This window comes from Physeter macrocephalus, chromosome 15 (genome assembly GCF_002837175.3).
Source record: "Physeter macrocephalus isolate SW-GA chromosome 15, ASM283717v5, whole genome shotgun sequence".
NCBI lineage: Eukaryota > Metazoa > Chordata > Mammalia > Artiodactyla > Physeteridae > Physeter > Physeter macrocephalus.
Window position 1 is genome coordinate 66865493 of NC_041228.1, and position 10715 is coordinate 66876207.

The following is a 10715-nucleotide window of genomic DNA, read 5'->3' on the forward strand; positions in this document are numbered from 1 at the left end:
CAATCTTGAGGGCACAGGTGTTGGACAAGAAAGGGAATAACGTTTTGGATAGAGATGTTAATCACAAACTCGGCAGAGGAGGATTTGGTTTTAGGGGGATTCGGTTTCAAGATGGCTGAGAGTGTCTGCTCGTGGCTGTCCGTGATTCAAGGTGAGGGGGATGTGCTGGAAATGTACCCGATGACAGCAGCATGGCGTATTCTCAGGTTATTTTTCAGAATCGCCACCATCAATCTTTCCATGACTAAACTTCATGAAGTGGTAACAAAGCCTGGAAGGCTTACACCCCCATCCTGGTGGAGCCTAGTCTCAAGGCTCATAGACCTGCCCTGGAACCTCCTGCATCATCCCAGATGAGTTAACTCACAATTCCCTGTGGCTCAGTTGTCTTATCTATAAAATGGGGCCAATCACAGTGCAACAGCTTAGGGCTGCTCTGAAGATTAGACGAGATGAAGCATAGAATGACAAGCCCTCAACACATCTTCCTAACAAAAATCGTAATTTAACAAGAGATCATCTGAAAATGTGAAACCACAAATCTGTTTCATGAAGAAAAGTACAGGTATGGTTAACTTTTGCTTGAAAAGCAAACGGAGTCTTCCAGTCTCTTTAATAAGCTACATCACTGCTAACGGCGCTGCTGGTAGTGGTGCTTTTCCAGCCTGGGCGAATCATCAGAGGAGATTCACAAACACTCATGCCTGGACTTCACCCCTATATATTCTGGTTAATAGCTTTGGGATTGGATCCCAACCCTGAGTGTTTTAAAAAAATCTTTCCAAGTGATTAGCTAGAACAGTTAATTTTGAGAATGACTTGGGTCAGAAGAGTAAGTACAACTTGACCCTTACTGAGTTAAATTGGACATCCAGGCTGCAATCTCAGGTTGTTTCCGTAGTTTAGCTGCTACGTATGACACTGGGGATTCACAGTCAAATAGGTTATTTTGAAAAATGTGGCACTGAAACTGAATTCTAATTTTCTGATATATGTTAAAATGCTCATGTCCAATTGTTAGACCCTCAGAGGTCTGAAGATCCAGAAATCTGACAACTACACTTCTACGGTCATTTCTTAAGAAGATGAATAATAGTAATACCATTACTATGAAAAATGGTAATAGCTACTATTTGTTTAGCACTTTCTTTAATAGAGACTGAAATTTTATGTGCCCCCAAAATTCATATGTCAAACGAAGCCTTACCTTCCAATGTGATAGTATTTGGAGGTGGGGACTTTGGCAGGTTATTAGATTTCGATGTGGTCGTGAGGGTGGGGTCCCCATGATGGACTTAGTGTCGTTGTAAGAAGACAAAGAGAGGAAAGAACTCTCTCTCTCTCTCTCTTTCACAGGACATAGTGAAAAGGTGGTCATCTACAAGCCAGGAAAAGAGCCCTCACCAGAATCAGACTATGCTGGCACACTGATCTTGGATTTCCAGCCTCCAGAACTGTGAGAAGATAACTTTCTGTTGTTTAAGCCACTCAGTCTCTGGTATTTTGTATGGCAGCCCTAACTGACTAAGACAGTACCTCTCACTAAATTAGGATATTATCTAGCAATTAATAAGACACACCGGCACTGATCCTCTGTCCCACACTGATGCCATAAGCAGAGGTGTGGTCTTAAACTTCTCTAAGCCTCACTGAACTGTGGGGAGGATTAAATGAGGTGAGGCACACAAGGCAGCAGAGCACCCTGCCTAGCATCGTAGCCACAGCAGCAGCAGAAACAATATTATTGTGCTGCCACTCAGAGAGGTTAGTTCCATCAGCTACATCTACACGGCTTCAGAGAGCCCAGGACATGTTCAAATATGCATTTCTGAACAACAAACCACATGACCTTATTACTGTAATACACTATCCTTGCCTTTTCCCTTCAACAGATATCTGTTTTGGCATAATAATATTCCTTCTATGATAATACGAAGGGTATGTTTAAATCTGGCTATCACTGGCAAAGATCCCCTACGTAAACTTAATTTTCCGATGACTATTATATCTGTCAGTATCAAAAGCATTTTTCAAAGCGTACAATTCTTTCAAATACAACAAACCAAAGATAGAACGTAAGGTGTTAAAAACATATCAGTAATACATATGGAATTATGAGATCAGTTCCATAAAACTTGGTGTTCTATGGCTTGGATCTACCTATGGAAATGTAATATCCTCTTTACTTGAAAAACCTCATAGCCTTGGGATGCCAACTCCCTTATTTTCCATGTGAAATTTGATCCTATCTTGACATTCTAAAGTCATTTAAACCCAAAATCACAGAAGGGTTTATGACATATAATCCTAAATGAAATGACATGATTGTCTTGCAAATACGGATATATACAAGTGCTAAATTCTTTGAGACCATTAAAAATGTATTAGAATAAGTCAAGGTAAGCTTATTCTAGATGGACATTTCAATCTAGATTATGAATGCATCTAGTTACAATCAACTTTTCTCAAAGAACAGCTAACTGGTATAGTTTCTTTAAAAGGATCATAATCAGTTATACTGGCTCTAAGTTCAGGAATGCCTACAAAGCCTAAGTTAGTATGACCTAGAACTTCATATTTTGAAGCCATCAGCTTCTGCAAGGAGAGAATTTGATCTAGCATTATTCAAAATAAGGCAAACTACGCTGTAGTAACAAATAAATCCCTAACTTCCCTGGCTGGATAAAGATTTATTTTTCACTCATATTACCTGTTAATACAGGTCAGCAGGAACTCTGCACATAGTCATGAACCCAAACACCTTTAGTCTCTGCTGTTTCCATTTATAACATCCAGACTCACTGAAGCAGAAAAAGAGAGAGAGAGAGAGAGTGTGTGACTAACTCACACCTGTACTAAATGCCTTGGGCTGGAAATGCTGCATTCACTTTCACTGCTGGTCCATTGGTCAGAATTAGGCACACTATCCCGCCTAACTGCAGGGGCTGGGAAATCTTTCCCCATGCCCAGGGAGGAAGGAGAGAGCTAGATTGGGTAAGCAATACTGACCTCTATCACAGACCCAAGGAAAGATGTTTCACAGCAAGTTCAAACAGTAAGTATACAGACGATGCTGAAACCTGGCTCATAATGTACTTCAGATACATGTTTGTTTTCCACAGTGAACCACACAGCTCCATTTAAGCCACTGATAATACAACCCTGATTATGCTCTAAGGATTTTTTCCTGTACATGTTCATGCTCTTTACCTAAAAAGTTTTGCAAAATAGGGTAATAAAATTTCCACCAGCACAGTAGTTCCTCTTTCACTCAGGAGCCAGGTGGTAAACCTTAGGCCAGTCATTCAGTCAAATGCCTGTGGTTTGTAAAGGGCCCTGAGGCACAGCTGTAATGCTCTGTGCTGGAAACTGCAGGTCCACCAGGGCAGCTGCAAGCTCTTTCAGAGCCTCCATTTTAAGCCACCGCGTGGCCATTTTCCCCAAGAAGCAATATACACTGCAAAGTCGTTCACAGCCCTTGCCATGGCGAGGCAGTTTGGGAGAGAAAATTGCTGTGTATCGGCTGGATTTTTCAGACACTGGGGCATATTACTATTGTTATTTTGCAGGGAGCACTCGGGGATCTTCAGACACATTTTAAATGATGAAAATAGTGAGAAGAGTTGTCAAATCATAGCTTCTGCCCTTACCCAAATCCACTGAGGCTGGCTCTGTGGAGATCGGTTCTATAAACATCAAAGACTCAAAAGAGACAAGAAGCCATCAGAGACATTTTTTAAAAACAGACAAAAAAAAATAGTGGTAAAAGAGCCAAAAGCAAGTTGAAAAACCAACAAATATTTATACACTAGGCAAACCAGGATTTATAGCAAAGGAGCAACTCTGTCCCTAGGACCGAGGAAAATGATTGAGGCTCTCCTCCACCGCCCCGCCCCCAAAGAATGCCTTATAAGACTCTGGGTTCAGCAGCTTCAGGTGACGATATTTTCCTTATAACCAATTAAAAACTTACGTTTAATTACTTTGAAGAAAAAAAGGAAGATCAAAATGTTGCAGCAGGACTCATTCTTAAGTCTTTTCCGAAGACCTTAGTTGTTAACCAGAGAAGAAGGAATTTGCAAGGTAGATGTCTCCACACCCTAACTAAAAACACCTCAAATTGGTAATGCCTTAGTTTTTCTTCCTAAATAAGGGATATTAGTTTCTTACACGCCCCCACCCCCATACAGCTGCTTTTTATTCCAGCTACCCACAGGAAGTTTCTACAGTCTTAAACTAGACCACTAAAGGTTGTTCCACAATGAGCCCATGCTTGTCTCTCCCCTGAAATCCAGCTGTGCTTACAGGAACCGGGGGCCTTAAAGTGCATTGCTTTTGACCTTCTGCTTCCTAGAAGCAGTGTGTGGGCCACCCACTCTGTCCAGCGTACATAAAATCTTTACTCTTGAAATCACTTTTTCAGTCCCTTCAGTGCGGGTGTGTATGTTCCTGAGGCCCTGTTCTCGCAGTACACACTCTCACTGGGGGATGCCGTCTACTGCCCTGATCTCTGATACCTCTGCTTGATTATCTTTATGTTGATGACACTCAAAGTCTTGGCTACGTCCCCAGGCTGAGTTCGACATGTCCCCAACGGAACTCAACATCTTCCCCTCATTCTAAACATATTTCTAGAAGCTCTTTTTGTGTGGGGTTTTCAAACCTACCTCTGCCAATAACTCTGGAGTTTGTTAAGAAACACAAAAGGGACAAAATGAGTAATGGGAGCCAGGATGAGTGCCAAGAGATTCAGATTTCATGTGTGACATTTGAAAGAGGAGATAGGAAAGCAACCTGGGGAAATTTCCTGTGCTGGGCTTCAGCTGTTTACTGGCCCGTGGCCTCTGAAAATGGTTATTGGAGTTGACAAAGAAGAGAGGGCAGAAAAACAAAAAAAAAGAGAGGGCAAAGATTGTGGTGTGTGTGTGTGTGTGTGTGTGTGTGTGTGTGTGTGTGTGTGTGTGTGTGTGTGCGCGTGCGCGCGTGAGAGAGAGACCTGCCCGGTTGACATCGATGAAGAGTCTCTCCTTCTAAAAGTGAGCGTATATCTAGCCTGGGTCCCCTGAGACCTTTTCTTTATTTTTCTAATTTTCTAAATCGAAGAATAGTTGATTTACAATGTTGTATTAATTACTGCTGTACGGCAAAATGATTCAGTTATACATATACATACATTCTTTTCCATGGTGGTTTATCATAGGATATTGTATAGAGTTCCCCGTGCTAGAGAGTAGGAGCTTGTTGTTTATCCATTCCATATATAAAAGCTTACATCTGCTCACCCCAGCCTCCCAGTCCGTCCCTCCCCCAAATCCCTCTCCCTTGGCAACCACCAGTCTGTTCTTCATGTCAGTGATTCTGTTTCTGTTTCATAGATAGGTTCATTTGTGTCATATTTTAGATTCCACATATAAGTGATATCATATGGTGCTTGTCTTTCTCTTTCTGACTTCACTTAGTATGATAATCTCTAGTTGCATCCATGTTGCTGCAAATGGCATTATTTCGTTCTTTTTTATTGAGCACTCTTCTTGACCAGGCCTCAACCTTGGCCGATAAAAACTGCAGACTCTCAGTACAAATGATTTTATCCACCTCATCCTACCCCCACATTAAAAGACTTGAACAAACACAAACATAGTTTCTAAGTCAAGGCAGCATCCATAGAATGACCTCCTAAATTCCTATCTGGGAAAGCACAAGGCTGTCAAAAGAATCTACTGTTTGTTCCAGCTGACACTTGAAGATAGAGCCCCTGTTGTCCAGTCTCTGAGGGAGGATAGAAGTCAAACTTCCATAAGTGCCAGTTAGACAACCCAGAGGAGTTTCACAAGGATCAACCCCCCTTCCTGCTTTTTACAAATTTCCATTCCCTTGACCTGGCTCAAGTAGTGGTAATCCCTCATACCTACTCCCTCACTCCCTTTAAAACATCCAGCCACCTCTGTACAAATCGAAGTTGAGTTCAGTTCATGCTGAACTCTCTTCTCTATTGCAATAGTTTATCACTGATTAAAATCTGTCCACCTTAATTCATGTCCAGTGGTAGCATTTTCAGCAATATACACTCTGACATCCTGGTGGATCTGATTGCCGAGGTCGATGTGGCAGTTAGTAGGGTGACTGTCTCCAGGAAATGGTCTGTGGACAAGAGGAGGACAAAAACTGACCAAGTGATGGTTGGATGTGATGGAGGAAAGTACGGCTCAGATGAAGGCATTGGGGTGACATGTTTTAAAGAAAGACTATTCCCAACAGGGAGAACATTTGGATTCTCAGAACTTTTTTGAAGATATTCTTCATGGTAAGGATGTTTAACTACAGGCGTGTTCTGGTCTCATAAACTTATTCTCATGACTTCTCTCTTTTCTGCTTAAAAATATACTGTTGTCTAAGCCTTTAATTTGTTTCTACCCATAAAAAACAATAACTTTGATGAAAATTAGTCTCATGAGTTGTCATGCACACAAAAATGTTAACATAAGAAAATTTATTATATTACTTGATTTAGGACTATGACTTCATTCATACAATCAGAATTTCTTTGTTTATTCTTTAGCCATGTTCTGGCCTTTAATGTTTGTTTCTTTGACAGTTACACACGCAGTTTTATAATTTAACCATATGCCTTAAAGGTCCAGAAAGTAAACTTAGATTAAGACAAATAAGATAAAACAGACAGTAAGATACTCAATAAATTTACTTAGTTCCATTCATTTAGCATCAATGCATAACACATTCCAAAAGCAAGCATATATCAAATTTTAAATGGATAACCTTAATTGGGTTCAATAATCGGATAAATGGTCAAACAATTTTCATTGCATATGCTTTGGGCCATGCATTTCATTCCTTAAGGATCTGCTTTACTGAATTAACATATCAATTATTTATTTTGATAAGAACAGGGAAGATAATCAGAGGAAGGAGCAGTGGTGGAGAACACGCCTCTTGCTGCTGCACAAAAACACATATGGCAGGTGACGACACCAATAGCTAACTCCTGGAGAGACCTAAATGGCTTGTCTTGGCACGTGTGGGTAAGTACAATGTTTACTAATCTAAAAAATGAGAAAATATTATAAAAATATAAGAAGTAGAAAACCCTAGACAAGTTAAAATACAGAAAAATTTTAAGCAAAGTTATTTGAATCAGGCAATTTTTAAAGTATCAAATAGTAATCTTAATAACTAGGTATAAAGTAATCTAAGCCCAGGACACTAACCATGTCAAAAGGCAGTAGGCAGCCTGACCTCTCCAGAATGCTTTGCCAGAGTTAGTGTTCTCTGATTACACACTTAGGCACCCCTGGTTACAAGAGTACTTGTTTATTATTGATATTATAAAAATAACCATTCTCTAAATGATTACACATAGTAAATAAAATTAGAACTATACATAAGGATTTGAATAATTGCCATTTCTTTAAGGACCACTTGCAACTTCTGCCTGCATCACAGACCTGTAAGGCAGAAAGAAAACAAACGAAGATGTGCTTAATGATAGATCTATAGCACAGCATATTAAAAAGAAAGACTGGGATTTTAATGTTTTCCTATACTCCATCTGAACTTTTACAGTGACACTGACCTTAGAGTACTACCTCTATTTACCATATTTTACTGCCATTATATCAATTTCTGGTATCTGTATAAAAGATTTTTTGCATATATAATGCACAAAAATATCTTGGACTGTTAAAATTGATTGGCTTGTCTCCAAATATGGTCAATGAGAAATACCTGCAAAGTATGTACACAATTACTCTCCTGGAAGGAATTATGAAACTGGATTTAGAAAACTAGAGCACCATAAGGTGGGTCAGGCTGTATGTGTCCTGCTTCGGCACTGGAACTACTTGTCCATACAGCTTGATTGGAAAGAATTTATTTTTTCCTAGAAAAATATGACAAGGATGGCAAGGGGATATGTCCACATTTCAAGAATACGTTATGGGGAGCTTCAAGATGGCAGAAGAGTAAGATGCGGAGATGACCTTCCTCCCCACAAATACATCAGAAATACATCTACATGTGGAACGACTCCTACAGCACACCTACTGAACGCTGGCAGAAGACCTCAGACCTCCCCAAAGACAAGAAACTCCCCACGTACCTGGGTAGGACAAAAGAAAAAAGAAAAAACAGAGACAAAAGAATAGGGACGGGACCTGCACCAGTGGGAGGGAGCCGTGAAGGAGGAAAGGTTTCCACACACTAGGAAGCCCCTTCGCAGGCGGAGGGGGTTTGTTGTATAACAAACCCAAAACAATTAAGAAAATGGGAATAGGAAAATACATATCGATAATTACCTTAAATGTAAATGGAATACATCTTCCCACCAAAAGACACAGACTGGCTGAATGGATACAAAAACAAGACCCGTATATATGCTGTCTACAAGAGACCCACTTCAGACGTAGGGACACATACAGACTGAAAGTGAGGGGATGGAAAAAGATATTCCATGCAAATGGAAATCCAAAGAAAGCTGGAGTAGCAATTCTCATATCAGACAAAATAGACTTTAAAATAAAGACTATTACAAGAGACAAAGAAGGACACTACATAATGATCAAGGGATCGATCCATGAAGAAGATATAACAATTGTAAATATTTATGCACCCAACATAGGAGCACCTCAATACATAAGACAAATACTAACAGCCATAAAAGGGGAAATCGACAGTAACACAATCATAGTAGGGGACTTTAACACCCCACTTTCACCAATGGACAGATCATCCAAAATGAAAACAGGTAAGGAAACACAAGCTTTAAATGATACATTAAACAAGATTGACTTATTTGATATTTATAGGACATTCCATCCAAAAAGAACAGAATACACTTTCTTCTCAAGTGCTCATGGAACATTCTCCAGGAACACACTACTTAATAACCAAGAGATCACTGAAGAAATCAAAGAGGAAATCAAAAATTACTTAGAAACAAATGAGAATGAAAACACAACGACCCAAAACCTATGGAATGCAGCAAAAGCAGTTCTAAGGGGGAAGTTTATAGCTATATAAGCCTACCTTAAGAAACAAGAAAAATCTCAAATAAACAACCTAAACTTTCACCTAAAGCAATTAGAGAAAGAAGAACAAAACATCCCCAAAGTTAGCATAAGGAAAAAAATCATAAAGATCAGATCAGAAATAAATGAAAAAGAAATGAAGGAAATGATAGCAAAGATCAATAAAACTAAAAGCTGGTTCTTTGAGAAGATAAACAAAATTGATAAACCATTAGCCAGACTCATCAAGAATAAAAGGGAGAAGACTCAAATCAATAGAATTAGAAATGAAAAAGGAGATGTAACAACTGACACTGCAGAAATACAAAAGATTATGAGAGATTACTACAAGCAACTATATGCCAATAAAATGGACAACCTGGAAGAAATGGACAAATTCTTAGAAAATGAACAAGCTGCTGAGACTGAACCAGGAAGAAATAGAAAATATGAACAGACCAATCACAAGCACTGAAATTGAAACTGTGATTAAAAATCTTCCAACAAACAAAAGCCCAGGACCAGATGGCTTCACAGGCGAATTCTATCAAACATTTAGAGAAGAGCTAACACCTATCCTTCTCAAACTCTTCCAAAAGATAGCAGAGGGAGGAACACTCCCAAACTCATTCTATGAGGCCACCATCACCCTGATACCAAAACCAGACAAAGACGTCACAAAGAAAGAAAACTACAGGCCAATATCACTGATGAACATAGATGCAAAAATCCTCAACAAAATACTAGCAAACAGAATCCAACAGCACATTAAAAGGATCATACACCATGATCAAGTGAGGTGTATTCTGGGAATGCAAGGATTCTTCAATATACACAAATCAAACAACGTGATACACCATAGCAACAAACTGAAGGAGAAAAACCATATGATCATCTCAATAGATGCAGAGAAAGCTTTTGACAAAATTCAACACCCATTTATGATAAAAACCCTGCAGAAAGTAGGCATAGAGGGAACTTTCCTCAACATAATAAAGGCCATATATGACAAACCCACAGCCAACAAAGTTCTCAATGGTGAAGAACTGAAACCATTTCCACTAAGATCAGGAACAAGACAAGGTTGCCCACTCTCACCACTCTTATTCAACATAGTTTTGGAAGTTCTAGCCACAGCAATCAGAGAAAAAAAAAAAAAACAAATAAAAGGAATCCAAATAGGAAAAGAAGAAGTAAAGCTGTCACTATTTGCAGATGACATGATATTATACATAGAGAATCCTAAGGATGCTACCAGAAAACCACTAGAGCTAATCAATGAATTTGGTAAAGTAGCAGGATACAAAATTAATGCACAGAAATCTCTGGCATTCTTATACACTAATGATGAAAAATCTGAGAGTGAAATTAAGAAAACACTCCCATTTACCACGGCAACAAAAAGAATAAAATATCTAGGAATAAACCTACCTAAGGAGACAAAAGACTTGTATGCAGAAAACTATAAGACACTGATGAAAGAAATTAAAGATGATACAAATAGGTGGAGAAATATACCATGTTCTTGGATTGGAAGAATCAACATTGTGAAAATGACTCTACTACCCAAAGCAATCTACAGATTCAATGCAATCCCTATCAAACTACCACTAGCATTTTTTACAGAACTAGAAAAAAAAATTTCACAATTTGTATGGAAACACAAAAGACCCCAAATAGCAAAAGCAATCT